Source organism: Bos indicus, chromosome 2 (genome assembly GCF_029378745.1).
Source record: "Bos indicus isolate NIAB-ARS_2022 breed Sahiwal x Tharparkar chromosome 2, NIAB-ARS_B.indTharparkar_mat_pri_1.0, whole genome shotgun sequence".
Classification (NCBI taxonomy): domain Eukaryota; kingdom Metazoa; phylum Chordata; class Mammalia; order Artiodactyla; family Bovidae; genus Bos; species Bos indicus.
Window position 1 is genome coordinate 36802085 of NC_091761.1, and position 21337 is coordinate 36823421.

Below are 21337 nucleotides of genomic sequence, written 5' to 3' on the forward strand. Positions count from 1 at the left end.
TCTGTCCTCCACTATTTCCTGTAGTTCGCTCAGTTTCATGTCCATTAAGTCGGTGATGCTATCTAACCATCTCATCCTCTGCTGCCTCCTTTTCCTTTTGCTTCCAGTCTTTCCCAGCATCTGAGTCTTTTCTAATGAGTCAGCTCTTGGCATCAGGGGGCCAAATTGTTGGAGCTTCAGCTTCAGCATCAGTCCTTCCAATGAATATTCAGGACTGATTTCTTTTAGGATTGATGGATTTGATCTTGCTGTCCAAGGGACTCTCAAGAGTCTCCTCCAGCACCACAATTCAAAAGTATCAATTCTTCAGCACTCAGCCTTCTTTTTTTTTTTTTTTATTAGAGATATGGTATATTTACAGAAAATTCCATCTGGAGTGATAAGTGAAATTCTTCCCAGTTTCTCTTAAATCAACATTTGTTAAGTACCTAATCTGTGTAGATTTGTGACAATAGCTATTCTTTTTTTTTTTTTTTTTCCTAATTTTATTTTATTTTTAAACTTCACATGATTGTATTAGTTTTGACAAATATCAAAATGAATCCGCCACAGGTATACATGTGTTCCCCATCCTGAACCCTCCTCCCTCCCCATACCATCCCTCTGGGTCGTCCCAGTGCACTAGCCCCAAGCATCCAGTATCGTGCATCGAACCTGGACTGGCAACTCGTTTCTTACATGATATTTTACATGTTTCAATGCCATTCTCCCAAATCTTCCCACCCTCTCCCTCTCCCACAGAGTCCATAAGACTGATCTATACATCAGTGTCTCTTTTGCTGTCTCGTACACCGGGTTATTGTTACCATCTTTCTAAATTCCATATATATGCGTAAGTATACTGTATTTATGTTTTTCCTTCTGGCTTACTTCACTCTGTATAATAGGCTCCAGTTTCATCCACCTCATTAGAACTGATTCAAATGTATTCTTTTTAATGGCTGAGTAATACTCCATTGTGTATAAGTACCACTGCTTTCTTATCCATTCATCTGCTGATGGACATCTAGGTTGCTTCCATGTCCTGGCTATTATAAACAGTGCTGCGATGAACATTGGGGTACACGTGTCTCTTTCCCTTCTGGTTTCCTCAGTGTATATGCCCAGCAGTGGGATTGCTGGATCATAAGGCAGTTCTATTTCCAGTTTTTTAAGGAATCTCCACACTGTTCTCCATAGTGGCTATACTAGTTTGCATTCCCACCAACAGTGTAAGAGGGTTCCCTTTTCTCCACACCCTCTCCAGCATTTATTATTTGTAGACTTTTGGATGGCAGCCATTCTGACTGGTGTGAAATGGTACCTCATAGTGGTTTTGATTTGCATTTCTCTGTTATGAGTGATGTTGAGCATCTTTTCATGTGTTTGTTAGCCATCTGTATGTCTTCTTTGGAGAAATGTCTATTTAGTTCTTTGGCCCATTTTTTGATTGGGTCGTTTATTTTTCTGGAGTTGAGCTGTAGGAGTTCCTTGTATATTTTTGAGATTAGTTGTTTGTCGGTTGTTTCATTTGCTATTATTTTCTCCCATTCTGAAGGCTGTCTTTTCACCTTGCTGATAGTTTCCTTTGATGTGCAGATCGCTTTGGCTATTCGAGGTTTTTTGTATTTCCATATAAATTGTGAAATTATTTGTTCTAGCTCTGTGAAGAATACTGTTGGTAGCTTGATAGGGATTGCGTTGAATCTATAAATTGCTTTGGGTAGTATACTCATTTTCACTATATTGATTCTTCCAATCCATGAACATGGTATATTTCTCCATCTATTAGTGTCCTCTTTGATTTCTTTCACCAGTGTTTTATAGTTTTCTATATATAGGTCTTTAGTTTCTTTAGGTAGATATATTCCTAAGTATTTTATTCTTTCCGTTGCAATGGTGAATGGAATTGTTTCCTTAATTTCTCTTTCTGTTTTCTCATTATTAGTGTATAGGAATGCAAGGGATTTCTGTGTGTTGATTTTATATCCTGCAACTTTACTATAGTCATTGATTATTTCTAGTAATTTTCTGGAAGAATGGAACTGGAGGAATCAACCTACCTGACTTCAGGCTCTACTACAAAGCCACAGTTATCAAGACAGTATGGTACTGGCACAAAGACAGAAATATTGATCAATGGAATAAAATAGAAAGCCCAGAGATAAATCCACGCACATATGGACACCTTATCTTTGACAAAGGAGGCAAGAATATACAATGGATTAAAGACAATCTCTTTAACAAGTGGTGCTGGGAAATCTGGTCAACCACTTGTAAAAGAATGAAACTAGACCACTTTCTAACACCATACACAAAAATAAACTCAAAATGGATTAAAGATCTCAACGTAAGACCAGAAACTATAAAACTCCTAGAGGAGAACATAGGCAAAACACTCTCCGACATACATCACAGCAGGATCCTCTATGACCCACCTCCCAGAATATTGGAAATAAAAGCAAAAATAAACAAATGGGACCTAATTAACCTCAGCCTTCTTTTTTATCCAGCTCTCAACATCCATACATGACTACTGGAAAAACCGTATCTTTGACTATATGGACTTATAGTCATTTTGTTGGCAAAATGATGTTTCTGCTTCTTAATATGCTGCCTAGGTTTATCATAGCTTTCCTTCCCAGGAACAAGCGTCTTTTAAGTTCATGGCTGCAGTCACTGTCTCAGTGATTTTGGAGCCCAAGAAAGGAAAATCTGTCACTTTTTCCGCTTTTTCCTCTTCTGTTTGCCATGAAGTGGTGGGACCAGATGCCATGATCTTAGTTTTTTGAATGCTGACCTTCAAGCCAGCTTTTTCACTCTTCTCTTTCCCTTCATCTAGAGGCTTTTTAGTTGCTCTTCACTTTCTGCCATTAAAGTGGTATCATCTGCATATCTGAGGCACTCTATCAGATCTAATCCCTTGAATCTGTTCATCACCTCAGCTGTATAAAGGATTTTATTTAGGTCATACCTGAATGGCCTAGTGGCTTTCCCAGCTTTCTTCAGTTTAAGCCTGAAGTTTGCAATCAGAAGTTCATGATCTGAGCCACAGTCAGCTGCAGGTCTTATTTTTACTGAATGTATGTGTGTTAGTTGCTTAGTTGTGTCCGACTCTTTGTGACCCCACAGACTGCAGCCCTCCAGGCTCCTCTTTCCATGGATTTCTCCAGTCAAGAATACTGGAGTGAGTAGCCATTCCCTTCTCCAAGAGATCTTCCTGACCAAGGAATCGAACCCTGGTCTTCTGCTTTGCAGATGAATTCTTTACTGTCTGAGCTGCCAAGGAAGCCAGTCAGTTCCAGGTCTTATTTTTACTGACTCTATAGAGTTTCTCTATCTTTGGCTGCAAAGAACATAATCAATCTAATTTTGGTATTGACCGTGTGGTGATGTTCATGTGTAGAGTCATCTCTTGGGTTGTTGAAAAAGGGTGTTTGCTATACCAGAGTGTTCTCTTGACAAAACTGTCTTAGCCTTTGCCCTGCTTCATTTTGTACTCCAAGGCCAAACTTGACTATTATTCTGTGCATCTTTTGACTTCTTCCTTTGGCATTCCAATCCCCTGTGATGAAAAGGACATATCTTTTTGGTATTAGTTCTAGAAGGCATTGCAGGTCTTCATATAACTGGTCCATTTCAGCTTCTTTGGCAATTAGTAGTTGAGGCATAGACTTGAATTACTGAGATGTTGAATGGTTTGCCTTAGAAACCAACTGAGATCATTCTTTGGTTTTTGACATTGTTTCCAAGTATTGCATTTCAGACTTTTTTGTTGACTATGGGGGTATTCCATTTCTTCTAAGGGATTTTTGCCCACAGTAGAACATATAATAGTCATCTGAATTAAATTCATCCATTCTCCTCGATTGTAGTTCACTGATTCCTAAAATGTCAATGTTTACTCTTGCCATCTCCTGCTTGGCCACGTCCAGTTTACATTGATTCATGGATCTAGTGTTTCAGGTTCCTATGCAGTACAGTTCTTTACAGCTTCACATTAGTACAGAATAAAATTTAATCTCATTTATAGGGCATGTGAAATCTTCCACAATCTGTCTCCTGTCTAAATTTTGCATAAATTTCCCATACTTAGTATGTGCCAACTTTGAAACCATTTATACTTTGTTAAAGCAGGTAGTGTGTGTATAGCCGTTTTGCTTTTGTTCAGTGCTATCATTTCTTCCTGGCACAGCCTTCCCTCTGTGAGTAGTCATTCTTAAAAGTTTAGAACAGAGATACTGTTCTTCAAGAATACTTTCAAGCTTTTCCTGGCTAATTGAGGTACACCTATGTACAATTCTGTCAAAGCACTTAAAGCAATTAAGTAAAACTCCACTCTCTATATCCTGTACCTTTATCTATATCTTAAGTGCTTCATAATTTAAATGGGTAACTCTACTAAGTAGTTGAATACTTTCTGATAAACAGATCTATCGGTTTTCTTCTTTTGCAGTTCAAAGTCTGGAATAATTATAGATATAAATGTGCAACTTTTAGAAGAAAACATAAGGGAAAATCTGTAAGTTCTACCTTGGTGAAGAATTCTTACACATGACACAAAAAGGACAGCCCTTAAAAATTAGTTAATTGGACTTTACAAAAATTAAAACTGTTTAGTTTGCAAAATACCTGTTATGACAATGAAAAAATAAGACATATACTAAGAGAAAATACTGAAAAATCACATATCTGACAAAGGACTCCCATCTAGGTTATATAAAAACCCTCAAAACTCAACAATAAAAATGCCAGCAGTCTAATTAGAAAACTGGGCCAAAGACCTGAAGGAACATTTCACCAAAGAGGGTAACTAGATGTCAAATGAGAATATGAAAAGATATTCAACATCATTACCCATCGGAGAAATGCAAAATCGAAGTATCATTAGTCACTTATCAGATCAGCTAAAATAAAGATTAGTGACAATGTCAACCATCGGCAAGAATATGGAGAAATTGAGCTCTTATTCATTGTCAGGGGAAGTGTAAAATGGTACAACCACTCTGGAAAAATATTTGGCAGTATCTCTGAAACAAAAATAAAAACCTACATATATACTTAATACATGACCTAGCAACTGCACTCCAGAGCATTTATCCCAGAAAAATGACTGTATGTGGTTGTTCATAGAAGCTTTATTTATAATAGCCCAAGTTGGAAACTGTCAAAATGTCCTGTACAGTTTGGTGTGTCCAAACCATGGAATACTACTGAGCAATTAAAAAAAATCAACTGTTGATACACAAATCCTAAAGGACATTAAGCTCAGTGAAAAAAAGTCAATCTCAGAAGGCCACTCAATAATTCCATTTATGTAAGACAAAGTTCTAGAGATTGAGAACAAATTTGTGGTATTTGTGGTAACGTGGGGTTATGGATGGTGGGTGCGACTGTAAAGGAGTAGCATGAGAAAGATGTTTGTGGTGATGGAGTAGGTTTATACCTTGATTGCAGTGCTGGTTTCATGAATTTACACCTGGAATAAGATGAGTTAGAACTATACATACACTGTAGTTAGTTTCTTGGTTTCAATATTGACAATTTAATTATGTAAGTTGTAACCATTAGTAGGACCTGAGTGATGAGTATATGGGTTCTCACTGTACTATTTTGGCAACTTTCTGTAAATATATAGTTATTTCAAATTAATAGTTAAAAAATTATCTTTTTTTCTTCTACTCTTCCACCCATCTCTGAGAAAGAAACTGTTTGCCTTGCACCCCTCTGTTCACTGCAGCATTACTTACAACAGCCAAGACATAGAAGCAGCCTAATGTCCACTGAGGAATGAATGAAGAAGGAAAATATGTTATATATTTATAAAATGGAGTATTTTTCAGCCAAAAGAAGGAAATCTTGTCCTTTGCAGCAATGTGGATGGTTTAAGGGTATTATGCTAAATGAAATAAGACAGAAAAAGACAAATACTCTATGATCTCACTTATATATGGCATCTGAAAAAACAAAAACAAAAGTCCAAACTCATAGATACAATACAAAGAACAGATTAGTGGTTGCCAGAGGTGGGAGGTGGGTAAAACTGTTGAGGGTTGTAAAAAAAGTACAGGCTTCCAGTTATAAAGTAAGTCAATCCTGTTAAAAAATAAACACAGAAAAAATGTTTGCTTCTTTACTATGCCTAAGACTTTATTCATGCTTTTTTATTTTTATCCTCTTCTGTGTCATCCAGAGACTTGTTTCACTGACCATTCATAAGACATAGCCATCTTCTCCTTTCTTGATTGATTGATTTCAGATTGTCCTATCTCAAATAAAATGATAAATAGAACTAAACAAACCAAGAAAACCTTTACGTCATTCAAGTGATTGTACATTAAAGATATATATCCGTGTTAACATGTGTAGCTCTAGTTTATTTATTTTAACTGCTGTTTTGTTGTTCAGTCGCTCAGTCATGTCTGACTCTTTGTGACCCCATGGACTGCAGCATGCCAGGCTTCCCTGTCCTTCGCTGTCTCCCAGAGTTTGCTCAAACTCGTGTCCTTTGAATTGATGATGCCATGCAACTATCTCATCCTCTGTTGCCCTCTTCTCCTCTTGCGCTCAGTCTTTCCCAGCATCAGGGTCTTTTCCAATGAGTTGGCTCTTCACTATACATTTCATTATAAAAACACACCACGATCTTCTGTATTGTAGAATTTCACTACACAAATGATATTGTAGTTTATACTTTTGTATATGGCTTGCTATGCCTATGTATGAGAATTTTTCTGGGTTATATATCTGAAAGTGGAATTGCCATGGCATGGACTATCTACGGCTTTGATATTATGAAGTATTGCTTAATATTTTTCTACAGTGGTTATGAGTTAACACTGTAAGTACATAATAAGTGGATAAGAGATTTCCTTGTCTACATTTTCCCCAGCCTTTGGATTTTCCTTAAGTTTTGCCTTCCCATTCCATCTATGTATACATCTATGTAGAATCTACTTTGAAGTCCAATAGATTTACATCTCTAGTATAATTTTTTTCTTTCTTGCTCTTTGATCAATCAAGGAGTAAGAAAAGAACTGATTCATCTTATCTTTCATATTCGTATTCCATTTTCCATATCTCCATATTTCTGACTCTACTGCCACAATATTAGTTCAGACCCTTATTCTTGCCTAAACTATTTCAACAGACTGAATATTCTAATATCCATCTTGGAAATCTCTTTCTGTTGCAACTCATCCTACTTAAAACTGCTAGGTCAGTATTTCTAATGGAAGTAGTTTACTACTTTGGCAGTGTTGAATAAATTTAACACTTAAAGTGACATTCATAGTTGTTTCTAATAAGGTCCTAGAGTAACTTTTCAGCCACATCTCCTACTATTTTCTATATATGCCTTATATAGTAGCCAGACTAGATTATTCACTTATTATTGATTAATTCATCAAACCATAGATATTAAAAGCTTTTGTAATGCTATGTTGTTGTTGTTTGGTTGCTAAGTTGTGCTAGACTCTTTTTCAACCCCAGGGACTATAGCCCATCAGCCTCCTCTGTCCGTGGGATTTCCCAGGCAAGAATACTGGAGTGGGTTGCCATGTCTTTCTCCATGGTATCCCCTGGATCAGGAATTGAACGTGTGTCTTCTGCATTGGCAGGCAGATTCTTTACCACTGAGCTGCCAGAGAAGCCCTTCCCTACACTTAGGATGCTTTTTTCCCGTAGTTCCTCCACCTAGCCATCTTTTCCTTTCAAAAATCCTACATGCTTTTCAAGGCCTACTTAAGATGTTAGATTTCTACGAAGTTTTTCTAGTATCCTCAGTTAATTTTACTCCTATAGTACTATATCGCTTTTATGGCACATACTGTATTTCATGTATTTGTCTTAGGTTTCCATTGTGAATAAGTACTTTGTCCATTCATCTGTATTATCCTTATAGCACTTAACATACTGTCCTGTATAAGGTAGGCAAACAATTAACTGAAATAATTTAATTGAAGATAACATATTAGTTAAATCCAAGTTCACCATTTAGACTGTTCGGGAAAAGATCAGTTTTCCTCATTAAAAAATGCTAAATTTTGTAATTTTATCTAGTATTCTTACTTTAAAACAGTATAGAATAAACTGGGTTTCTATATAGTGATCTTTACAGCTTGCCTTGATGAATAGTAAAGTTTATTTGTGATTAACTTAATTGTTGTTCAGCTCACTTTTAGACCCTTAAGTAATTCTCTTAAATCAGTTTTTCAAACTGTACTCTGAGTAATGTGTAAGTTGATTCTGTTGAGATGTCCTGCTTACTGCTGGGTGCTTCCTCTGCCCCAAGGAAAGTGAAAGTCACTCAGTCATGTCTTTGAGACCTCATGGACTGTACAGTCCCTGGAGTTCTCCAGGCCAGAATACTGGAGTGGGTAGCCTTTCCTTTCTCCAGGGGATCTTCCCAACCCAGGGATTGAACCCAGGTCTTCCATGTTGTGGGTGGATTCTTTCGCAGCTGAGCCACAAGGGAAGCCCAAGAATACTGCAGTGGGTAGCCTATCCCTTATTCAGTGGATCTTCCCAACCCAGGGATCGAACTGGGGTCTCCTGCATTGCAGGCAGATTCTTTACCAACTGAGACATCAGGGAATCCCAAGAAGAAGCTCTTTATTTATTTATTTCTTTACTATACAGGGCTTCTTCAGGATCTTATTTAAGAAAGGATTTTTTTGCATAAGGAGTATTACTCAGCCATTAAAAAGAATACATTTGAATCAGTTCTAATGAGATGGATGAAACTGGAACCTATTATACAGAGTGAAGTAAGCCAGAAAGAAAAACACCAATATAGTATACTAACGCATATATATGGAATTTAGAAAGATGGTAACAATAACCTTGTGTACGAGACAGCAAAAGAGACACTGATGTATAGATCAGTCTTATGGACTCTGTGGGAGAGGGAGAGGGTGGGGAGATTTGGGAGAATAGCATTGAAACATGTATAATATCATGTATGAGATGAGTCGCCAGTCCAGGTTTGATGCACGGTACTGGATGCTTGGGGCTGGTGCACTGGGACGACCCAGAGGGAGGGTATGGGGAGGGAGGAGGGAGGAGGGTTCAGGATGGGGAACACAGGTATACCTGTGATGGATTCATTTCGATATTTGGCAAAACTAATACAATCATGTAAAGTTTAAAAATAAAATAAAATTTAAATTAAAAAAAAATAAAATAAAAATATTGCTAAAAAAAAAGTATTTTAAAATAATTGCTAAGACTGTATAATACTTCAGTTTTTATCCGTTTATTTAATGTTTTCCAAGATCTTGCAAAATATATGATTCCTGCCCACTTATTATTTTGTATTGCTACAAATTAAAAATCTGTAGTCCATGTGAATATGAAACTTCAAATAATTAAGCAAATAGTAGGAAAATGGGGTTTGTACATGACAAATAGTATATTTTCTAAATATTTTGAATTTTAATATGGATTTTTTATTATTAGAATATCAGAAGTTATTGGAATTGATGTACAAATTGCTAGGTAGGCTAAAGAATTTTCTAGATCATGGCTTCTTAAATTTTAATGTTCATAAGATTCTGATTCAGTAGGTCTGGACTAGTGCTTGCGATTATTTCTAACAAGTGGTTTCTATGTTGCTGGTCTGTGGACCACAGTTGGAGTTGCAATGAGCTTGATAACTTTCCAAAGCCTATCACCACATTTTATTAGGATTACATCCTTTGCCTTAGTGAAATAGATTTTCAGTATTGCTATGGACATTTATTTAACTGTTTCTCTACATTCTGATTTATACTTCGCCATTTTTAATAGAAATTTGTTTTTTTTTTTTTTAGGGAAATACTTTGTGTGTGGATTATTGATTGCTCTGTGACTATGTAGTTCTTTGTATAAAATTATCCTTCAGTATTTTTAAGATGGTTAGCCTTGAGAATTATTGGACTGTCAATGGCAACTTTCAGCAGTTTAATAGGGAATATGTGTGGTTTACTTTTTTAGTAGAACTATTATACTTAAACTAACTTTTGTTATTTTGCAGGATATTGTTTGAGGTTAGATATGGTTATTATAAAAATTAAAATGGAAATAATTTTGTTTGGCTAAAGTATGTTTTAGCTGGTATAAGTGCTGCTTTAAATTAAAAACTATTATTGTCATGAATTAGTAGCAGTTATATACCACAACAGGTTAGGCTGTTAATTTTATCTGTAGTAAATATGAATTGAAAACCTAATTTCTATAAGTGAACAAACAACAGGAGAGATAGTCATTTAGTTGAATAGCTTGTACTCCAAAAGCTATGAATGGGACATTAATGCTTTTCTTAAGACATATACTATCAAAATATTTTCATAGTTTTTGGGCTTTTATAGAAAATGTTAGTAACTAAATCATAAATTTAAATTCTAAATTTTAAAGAAAATTCCAGAATTACATATTTTTGATGAATGGAGATTGGTAATTAACTTTGTAGACTAGAACAGGAGAACCTTTTTGGGGGAAGGTTACAATTTTTGTCTAAATACATGGTTATTATATTAATCTTCTATTATTTCACTTAAGAATTGTCAGTAGTAGGAACAACTGGAAAAACTACATTATTACCAAAGTGACTTTAAAATATATTATTATTTTCTTATTTCTTATTAAATAAGCACTAATATTGCTGTAAAAGTTTTTATATGGAATGTATGTAAATGATAAAAGTTTTCTTCAGACCTGCTTCAATAATTTTGTATAGAAATAAACCTCCTTTGTTTTTTCTGGTAGCATCCATTGATTTCTGCTCCCCACCAAAGATACGTTAACAGTGCTGATGGAAGCAGAACACTTGGAATTTACATTAAAATTAAATGTGATGAATAAAAAGCAATATGGTATAATATTATAGTCTTCATTTTGCTTTACCAAAGTTCCAAAATCTAAAGGACAGAAATACTGACAAGGTCAAGAAAAATGAAAGCAAGAACAAATGATGCAAAAAGAAAATGACACTGAGGTCTTGGTTTAATACATATGTATTCCAGGTTGATGGTTGATTTCATTAGCAAATCTCATTGTTATGCAATGTCTGTTCTTCTGCAGCAAAATGAATATTGTATTTTTACAGGCTCTGTGTGTATCTATTATGTTACAATAAATGAAAAATATATATATATACACACCTATTTTTTTTTATACCCTTTCCAGTTTACTCTTTTCAGTTTGTCCTTTAGGAAAAGAAAGAAAATTGAATTATATTCTTCCTTTTGTTGTCAAATTTATTCAAAGCGTTTCAGTTTATAATATAGATATATTTCCACTTTTGTTCCCTGAAATAAACAGTTGTGAGGCAGTTAATAATGTAACCATTTAAATTATCCTATAACTTTTTAAATGAATATATCTTGATTGATTTAAGCTGATAATTAATTATGATGTTAACCATATGCTCTCTAACATATTTTTAATGTTAGGATGGGTTTTTTTTATCGCAAAAAAAATACTAAGCAAGTTGTACATATTTTGCCAAATGTACATACTGCTACCTTTTCCAATATCAAAAAGTATATGTTTAGATTTCTATAGTTAGAATTAAATTTTCATAAAATAGGAAATTCAGAAATAACAGATTTCAGTGACTCCACCTAGGAAGAGTTCATTTAATCAGGGAAGAGACTGCATGACTCTTATGCAGTTGTGTATATGAGTTCAAATATGGATCAAACTGTACTGAACACAACTCATTTAATTTTAGTCATTTTGAGGTTTGACAATGATTTATAAAATCTATTTGGTTTTTAGTAGTGTTCTCAAAAGTTGTCACAACTAAGAATCCATTGTCAAGCTTGAAAATAGAAAAGCCAAAGTTTTGATGTAACATAAGTTGATTGTATATCATTTAGAAATTGCCTATATAGTAAAAATTGACTGGCTCATTTGATGCAATCCTAATAAATACCTTCTTTATGTTACACAAGCATGAGCTGTTACAGATACGTACAGGAGTTTTCAATGTATCAACCTAAGTTAATTTTTACTTAGAGTATTTGCATTTTATTGTTCACAATGGGTAATATAAAACAAGAAATTTTAAAATCTAGTAAGGGCGATCCCTAAAATAATTGGAGAGTAATATAGAGCTAAATCTTGTGAAGAAAGAAGGTTTTCTGGGGTCAGATAGTGAAGCTCTGTGAGAGGGCGTCCTGAAAGTAATGCGATCTAAGCTGATAGTGTGGTAAGGAAGCAGTGGGAAACAGCATAAACAAGCTGGTAGATAAGAGCACATACCCTTGGCATCTTTGGAAGACAGAGAAGAGACCAATCCAAAAGTAATGGAATATATTTGCTCCTACTTATTTACCCCAGTGCTTTTTGTATCCTTGTTAAATTTTAATAGTATTCAGTCCAGATATACTGTATATTGAGGTGCTACCATTGCAGAACTTGTTCAATTTTGTATAATAAAATGGGAAATATGAAATTGCTCTTATATTAATTTTAGTCTTCCCCCACCAATAATAGACAAAGTAAATGCTGTAAAATTATACAAAGATTCACACTCTATAATAAATTGTTATAAATTTCTCAGACTAACTGAGAAAATAGGAACCTAGAAGCTCTAAGTCAGATTTCTGTACCACAGTTACAAATACCAAACTGAGGAGGAATAAAAATCGTCAGAGACTGCGGCCCAGGCTGTTGAATTGATCAGGATCATAGAAGGTCACTAAAGAGAAAGCAAGGAACTGCTTTAAATTAAAAAGAGATCCCTAAGTGTCTAGACCTTTCTACCAGGGTCTTCTCTTTGATCGAGAACCACCATCATCAAGCATGTCCATTTTATGTACTCATCCAGCAGATAAATCTGAATTTAGAAAATGAAATATGAATTTGAAATATGAAAACAGACTGTGAATTTAACAAAAGATCTTGGGGATTGTTAGTGTTTTTTTAGAGATTCTACCTAGATAAATAGCAGAAACTTTCCTGTTAAGATGGCACATTTTCTGGGTAACTTTTCATCGTGTTATGATTTTAGCTTGCCCTGAAGAAAGGTTGAAAGGAGTGTCATATGAAATTTGTTCAATTTCTGTAAAGATGCTCTTGAGAAAATTATTGTTTTGTCCAGTGTTGCATCACTGAAAAGTATGAAGACGTTTCTCTTGATTCTAAGTACTAGGAAAAGCCTTGGTGCTTATTTGTAAAGTGAAGTTTTTACACAGTGAGAGTTTTATAATTTGATCTTATTTCCTGCTTCACTTGGATTGCTAGGAAGCTCAGAGCTGAGCTACCCACATCTGAAGGTTGTGCAAGACCTTATGACAGGCATTTGTGTGTTCTAGCTTTACTTTGTGTTTCATCCTTCTTGCTTCCCTTTATTCATATTAATTTGTTTTTTGAAAGCATTCTGTTTTATTCATCATATGTCTTTAAGTCATCTTAGTTTAGAATAGATAGGATATAAATAATTATGGAAAGCTTCTTTATTGCTGGTAGAATGTAAGCAAGTAGAAGTAGGAGCTCTTGTCCCCTTCCCTGTCTTTCATTTTCATTTTGCGTGGATTTTTTAAGTCATGGAAGACTAATCTCTGTGGTTTCTTAGACCTTCCAGGGGCAAGGGCATCCTTTCTGAAGATTTTTCTCTGTGCAGAGCTACCAGGTGTAGCTCTTTGTGTCAAGTGTACTCTACAAAGAGTGCCTGACTGAAAGAACAAGTAGGGTTGAAATGTATCTAGAGGAGCGAAAGGTTTCCTTTTCCCACATTAGTTCGGAGGGGGTCTTTTTCTAACACAAAGGGTATCATGTTTGCCCTGGTTTCTGTCCTTGGCCTTTCAACTGAATTATAAACTGTTAACACCAAAATTTCCTGACATTTGATAAAAGCTGCGTTGAATGAAACAAAATTTCAAATTTATTTTCTTTACTTCAGTATTTTAATTTCCTTATCTTTTAAATTTGACCCATTCAGTTCAGTTCAGTCGCTCAGTCGTGTCCAATTCTTTGCAACCCCATGAATCGCAGCACGCCAGGCCTCCCTGTCCATCACCAACTCCCGGAGTTCACTCAGACTCACGTCCATCGAGTCAGTGATGCCATCCAGCCATCTCATCCTCTGTCATCCCCTTCTCCTCCTGCCCTCAATCTTTCCCAGCATCAGGGTCTTTTCAAATGAGTCAGCTTTTCGTATCAGGTGGCCAGAGTATTGGAGTTTCAGCTTCAACATCAGTCCTGCCAATGAACACCCAGGACTGATCTCCTTTAGGATGGACTGGTTGGATTTCCTTGCAGTCCAAGGGACTCTCAAGAGTCTTCTCCAACATCACACTTCAAAAGCATCAATTCTTCAGCGCTCAGTTTTCTTTATAGTCCAACTCTCACATCCATACATGACCACTGGAAAAACCATGATGAGAAACTAAAATAGTCATGGGTCTTTATAATAGTTGAAATAATAAGTTTCTAATTTAAAATTTTGTTTTGTTTCCATATATGAATTACATAGTCAAAGCTCCTATTTAGTAAGAATTATTAATATATCTCAAATTATTTATGAAGGAAATAGGGCTATGTTTTACATTCCAGGTAGTTAACAGGATATTTGAATTATTTAATTGGACCAGGAAATTCAGCTGAAACTTTTAACTTCTTAGTTGTAATTTTTTGAAAATTTGGTGTTTGTTTCATGCTTCATCATAGTAAAGATGGTGGTTAGCAACTTGTTGTTTAGTATTAGTTTAGCACTGTTTAGCATTAATGTTGTTCAGTATTAAATATGTACTCCTTTCAAATGATATATATTAAATATTTGTAATGTGACCTATTCTCATATTTTGTATTATTAGTTTAGTTTTATCTTCTTGGGTGTTCTTTTTGTTGTCATTGATTTTGTTATCACTTTGTTTTGTTTTCTGTTCGTCAATACATTAAAGTTTTATTTTGCAAATATAATAAATATACACCTGATTTAAGTTATATAATTTAATACTGTGATTATATTACTGTGAAGCGGTTGTTAAGGGCTCTTTGCGTTAAAATTAAAAGATACTGTGTTAATAGGACACGGAGGGCGTTTGAACAAAGTATTTTAAACATAAATGTAGATTAAAAAAAAAAAAACCTCTCCATATTCTTAAATTAGTGAATTGGTTTATCATTTTGATGGATTGTGTTTGTTTTATACCCTTAGTTAATTTAAGTCAGTCTTCATTTAACTACACTAGAAATTTCAGAGAGTGAAAAAGTAATTTGGGGGGAAAAACTAAGTAAGGACAGAGAAACAAATTTCAAGCTCACCACATATATTTTTAAATACTTACAGATAATATTTTAGATTTTGTTTTCTTTTTAAAATGTGAGTTTTAAGTGATGCAAGAAATAGCTTCAAGTTATGTAAAGTTTCAATTCATATATTGAGATTTTTTCCTTGGACTGCTACATGAATTACAGTTTTACTTTGCAAGAGCTTGTCTTAAATTATAACTCAGAAACTTTATCTTTTTTGTTGAAAGAGTTGAAACTTAAAAACTTACTCCTTATTTAGCAGGTTTTTAAACACTTAATCCTAGGTTTTTTGTTTTTTTGTTTTTTTAAAGAGAAAACCTTGTTAGCTAGCGTTGCCTTGTTTTTAAATTTACCTGCCAAGCAGTAATTTTTAAAACCTGCTTAAACAGGTTTGTTTATCAAGGATTCCTTATTATAACTCTGTGCCTTCGCATGTCAGGAATAAACCCTCCTTTAAAAAAAAGGAAGATAGAACTCTTTATGTCTTGACACTAATTAAAATTAAGAAAAGAAAAATTATTTGAGACATCAACCTCACCTGGCTTAGTTTTGTCACGTGAGCTTTCACGTTTACTGGTGATCTAAGTGCTCCACCTGCCTTTCAGTTTGTTTACCAGGAAATCAAGATGTGTAAACTGCAGGAAGTACTATTTGACCCTCTCCGACAGTATCTCATTACAATAATTGCTAATCTCTGAATAAGACAGCCATGTTTTGTGAGTAACTGAGAGAGAGAGGTTGTGTTAGGTAGATTTTAGGTGTTTCAACAAATAAAGCATTGTAAATGCTTGCTTGGATTATGTTTTCATGATAGCTTTAGATAAAAGACATATGGTGACCTTTGGGGTCAGCAAAGCTAGGACACAATAGTAGGTATTCTTTCATGCCTTTTAACTGAAAAATATCACGGCTTGTTGTTTTGGAGTGCTGTCACTGCTCTGAATCGAAAGGATAATGGCTACTTCCTGATTAAATCCACTCTCCACAGTAAGCTGTTAATGTTATACTGTATGTCTTTTTCTCCTGTAAATGCAATAGTGTTTGGTGCTTTCTTTACTTTTTATCATTGTCTTTCAGTAGATATATCTGTTGTAAATATATCCTGAAGTTGAAGTTTATAATTAGAGTAGAAAGTACTGTTTTAAGTTTGGATTTTTTTTTTTTTTTTAATGAAAAAGTATTTTTGTTTGGTATTAAATCCAGTCTTCTCATATACTTATTGTAGATTTTGGATAAAGAATTTCGCTTTTAAAAAAGATATTGAAGTGATAAATTATATTAAGCTGTCACTTTCTTGGCACTCGAAGCAAAATTTAAAAAACAACTTATGTAGTAAGTCAGATTCATTTGTTTAGGGAATATTTGGATAAACTAATTTATTTTTACTTAATATATTTCATAAATCTATTTAAATATATTGTCACAACTATTGATAATTGTTTTAATGATTAAGTTAAATTATTTTAAAATTAATTATGAGATCCTTGTGATGTAAAAACAATATTAAGTACTCAGAATATAAGAAGGGGAATAATGAGCTGCTTAGTTTTAATCCTAAAGCTGGCAGTCACTCCATCTGTGTTCTTGGGACAATTATTTAAACTGCTTACCTCAGTTTTCTTGTCTACTGTTCATATGTGTGCTAAGTAAAATGTGTTTTTTTTTTCCTTTATGGTAGTACAAACTGTAAAGAAAATGATTATCCATAAGATTTTATAAAACAGACAACTGACTCTGAGTATATAGTAGGAAAATAGTACACAAGGAAATATAGAAAAATTATTTCTATTGTAAAATAATGGAAAATAAACTTTAAAATAAATACCAAGTTATTATCTTTTTAATTTCAACAAAACTGTAATTTTTGCTAAATCCATAATATAACATTACCAGAGGATTCTACACATTGTTGGATACATGGCTGAAATGAGAAATGGAGAGCCTGGAGGTGATTTAGTAAAGAGTCACAAATACACTTAATTTATTTATCTTTTTCTCTCAAGTCTTATTTCTGGAAATGAGATTATTCAGAGTAGAGGGAAGAAAGTATGTATACATTATAGGCCTATAAGTATATAGTTCATCTAAATAGTAAGATGTTTTATTTTTAAACTTTAGTATTAAGTATCCTGATTATATAAAAAATACTATGAAATTGTTAAACATTGAAGGCTACTATTGAAGATGGTCATAGAACCTAACATTCAGAACTAGTTTTAAAATATTCTGAGATAATGTGATTAAGTTTTGTTGAGAGAATTAAGGTACCTTCTTTTGCAAAATGCATATCACAGATATTTTAAGTAACCTGGTGATTTATGTTATTGGTGCATTCTAAGGAAATTCTAAAGATTATATTTATTGACTATTCTAGCTTAGTCAAGTTATTGAAGTAGGACTTATGGGAGGGCATCTACTTTAATTTGTAATAACAACTAATAGATGTCACTTATTGAACGCATAATATGTGCAAACTACTGGACTAATTTTTGGTAGGAAAGGCAAACTTTTACCTTTACCCTCTTAGAGTTCTGTTTTGCTGGGCCTGAGAATTAAATTGGTATAAGATAGATCAACAGGAGGAAAAAGCATACATATTTATAATACAAATTTTATGTGAGATGAGAGTCTGCAAAAGGAATGAAGACCAAGGAAATGGTGAAATATTCTGGTTTTATGTTAAGTTGAACAAAGAAAGGCATTTATGGGAAAGTAACTATGTGGGGAGACTAAAGGAAGATAAGAATTATTTTAACAAGGTCTGTTTGTTGAGAATTCTCTCAGTCTCAACTTTTTATCCTTGATGGTGAGAGTGTTACTTTCCTTCTGGTATAGGAAGGACATCTTTCATATAGTACTTTGATTTCCTGCTTTTAAGAAAAAGAAAGAAGGTCAGAGTGTTTTTCTGTATTTGCTAGTTTTTCAAGTGCCTTAACTCAAAACAGTCAAAATGCCAGAGCAGTGCATTCTGAAGAAGCGTATTCTGAATTCTATTATCAAATTATTTTACAGTCAAGAAAATTGCATGAGGTATAGATAACCATCATTATCCCCATTTTTACTGATAAGGAAACAGTTTTAGAGAATTGAAATGATTTCATCAATGTCTTTTAGCTAATAAGTGCCAGAGCAAGACCAGAAAATCTAACAGAATCCATAAAGAACTCAGTCTTCAGTGTCATGCCTTTAAGCATTGGGTTTATATTTCACACATAATAAAGGTGCTAAAGACTTTTATTTAGATAAGTTTTTTTCATCAGTTTATCAAATGTTAGAATCCTTACTGTCAAACACTATAAGGAAATTCTCTGATAGTAATGGAAAACAAAATAAATCTCTAGTTTCAAGAAACTTACAGTTTAGTTGATTTGAAGGGGCAAAAATATAACAGGCTATTACAATACAATGCGATAACTGATATAATAGGGATAAATTCAAGATACTAAAGGTGACATAAAGAAATATCTAATGTTTCCTTTTATTTATATATTTAATATATATTTTGGGGTGCTGTTCTAGGGATATAAATGTAAATAAAACTTGCAAAGGTCTGTGCTCTTGGGGAACGTGTATTGGAGGTGGAATCAACAGTAAGCATAATAAATAAGTATATAGCATGTTTGAACGTGACAAGTGTTACGGAGGAAAGAAAAAGTAGGTAAGAGAAAGGGTAAGAATGCTGTGGTGTGATGGGTAGGTTGATTTTTGAGCAAAGATCAAGGAAGTTAATTATGCAGATATCTTAAGAGCCTTCCAAGTAGAGGGCTCAAGGCAAAAGCATGCCTGGTGTGTTCAGAGTAATGAACAAAGCCCAGTGTGACTGAAGTAGACTGAGCTAGAAACCAGAGTAGGCGGATATGACAGAGATAATTGCGGCTTTACAGAGCGCCATAGGCACTTTAAAGAGCCATTGCAGGGCTTTCAGTAAATCTGGCTTATATTTTTAAAGGATCACTCCAGTTGCTATGTTGAGAGTGGACTATAGGGAGGCACTGACCACCAGCTAGAAGGCTTTTACAGTAATCTGATTGAAAGTAGTGGCTTAGATAAGGCTGGTAGTAGTTAAATTCTGGATGCTTTTAAGGTACACCGAGAAGTGTACCTTATTTGATGGATTGTTTGTGGGATATGAGGAAAAGAGAAGGCAAGATGACTCCAAGATTTTTTGCTGAGCCTCTAGAAGGATGGTGTTGCCATCAGTTGTGAGATGGGGATGGTTTTCATAAGGAGCAAGTTTGTGATGTAGTGGAAGATCAGGAGTTTGGTTTTAGACATGGTAGATATTATGTGTTTAATAGATACATGCCATTGGAGATTGTGGAAAGATTTTCCTGAGGAGTTATCATCTAAATTGAGGCTAAAGAATGAATTGATGGTGATTTATGATGAACATGAGAGCATTGTTTATACACTTAAATGAATTTTGGCTTTTTCTACTTTACATATTTACAAACTGGAGTAACATCTAAACATCTAAAGAGTAGTAACATTTAAAAGTAACAAATTGTTTATTTTAGCAAAATTATTCTAAGTAGTTAAGTTTTCGGAATATTTCAGTAGCTGCTATATCCAGGAGTTGCACTGGGTGCTTTTACATATATTGATTCTCACCGTTGTGCTGTAAGGTAAATTGTATTTCCATTTTACATTTGGAGAAACTGAGTCTGAAGGAGATTGACACATTAATATTAGGTGATGCATCTGGATTCAAATGTAGGTCTTTAGATTATATTTCCCATGCTTCTTATTTTTAAGTTAAAAATAGGTATCCTTTGCAAATTTTTAAACATTTGATTAAGGTCTCAAGGAGTTGTCTTGAAAGCATGAACTATTCTGTATTGTAGCATAATGATACCCTTGAGACATAGGGTTTGTAGATTCTTGGTCATGGAGTCAAATCAGTTGTTGGTCTTTTTTGAATTCTTATACAGCTTTCAGTACGCTATTACAGGTACTGTCTCCATTCCTAGCCCATATTCCCATGTGCAGTGCTTAATATGTGCTTAGAAATTTATAGCTGCTATCATCATCATCATCTTTATCCCTCTTCCTAGTATGCTGTGACCTTGGGAATCCCAAGCCTGTATGATCATTTGTAAATTATAAAACCTCAGAGATTAAGGGTACGTTGTTGTGTTGTTCAGTTGTGTCCGACTCTTTGCAGCACCATGGACTGCAGCATGCCGGGCTTCACTGTCCTTCACTATCTCCCAGAGTTTGCTCAAACTCATATCCATTGAGTCAGTGATGCCATCCAACCATCTCATCCTCTGTCATCCGCTTCTCCTCCTGCCTGCAATCTTTTCCAGTTTCAGGGTCTTTTCTAATGAGTCGGCTTTTCACATCAGGTGGCCAAAGTATTGGAGCTATTGGGTATTGGAGTAAAGGATATGAGGACTATGATTAATGAAGAATGAGTTTTAACGTATGTATTTGTCTGATGGAAACCATCTTTGTTTCCTTCTCTTTATTGACTTTTCTGGGGAATTGAATTTGATAAATAGCTGTTATTTCTGACTGGAAAAGCAGTATTCTCTGACATGCCAATGAGTATTTTCACTGTAAAAGTGAACATCAGCTGTTCTACTTTGATAGTGAATAGAAATATAATTGTTCATTGAAACAGATTCACTTAAGCTAATGATACCATAATTTAAAAATGTAAACCTTTTGCCTTTAGATCAAAATATAGGCTATTTCTTAAATTTTATGTGAGCTAACACTGTTTACATTTACAATTCATTTTTAAAGACGTACTTAAGAGCAAATCATTCAGATATTCTACAGGAAAGAAACATTTTAGCAAACATGTACATATTTTTAAAAAGTACCAATTAAGAAAAGAAAACCCTGCTGTGGATTAAAATAGCCTGTAAGTCTCAAAGGTCACTTTAAACATATACTAAGGACGTAGGTAGAAAATTCACCTAGCCTTTGTATGTTCTGTAAATATGTAATTTTATTCTAAGTGTGCTATGTATTTCTCCAGGTTTTATGCTACTTTCCAAAGGAGTACCATATATATTCATTCTTCCTATTCCTTTCTCTAAAGTCTTCCTTCTCTTTCATCATTATACCTCAAATTCTGGCATCACCGACTCAATGGACATGACTTTGG

The 21337-nt window shown here is 34.3% G+C and overlaps 1 protein-coding gene across 2 annotated transcripts in view; it reads left to right on the forward strand.

Annotated features, from left to right (window-relative positions):
* Nucleotides 1–9153: 9153 nt before the first annotated feature.
* Nucleotides 9154–21337, forward strand: part of BAZ2B (bromodomain adjacent to zinc finger domain 2B) — a 206487-nt gene continuing 194303 nt past the window's right edge. The window contains exon 1 of one of the 2 annotated variants that reach the window (XM_070799185.1): nucleotides 9154–16206. The gene's annotated coding sequence lies outside the window, so the exon portion shown is untranslated. The remainder of the gene's footprint in view (nucleotides 16207–21337) is intronic. The other variant, XM_019972053.2, reaches the window with a different exon arrangement.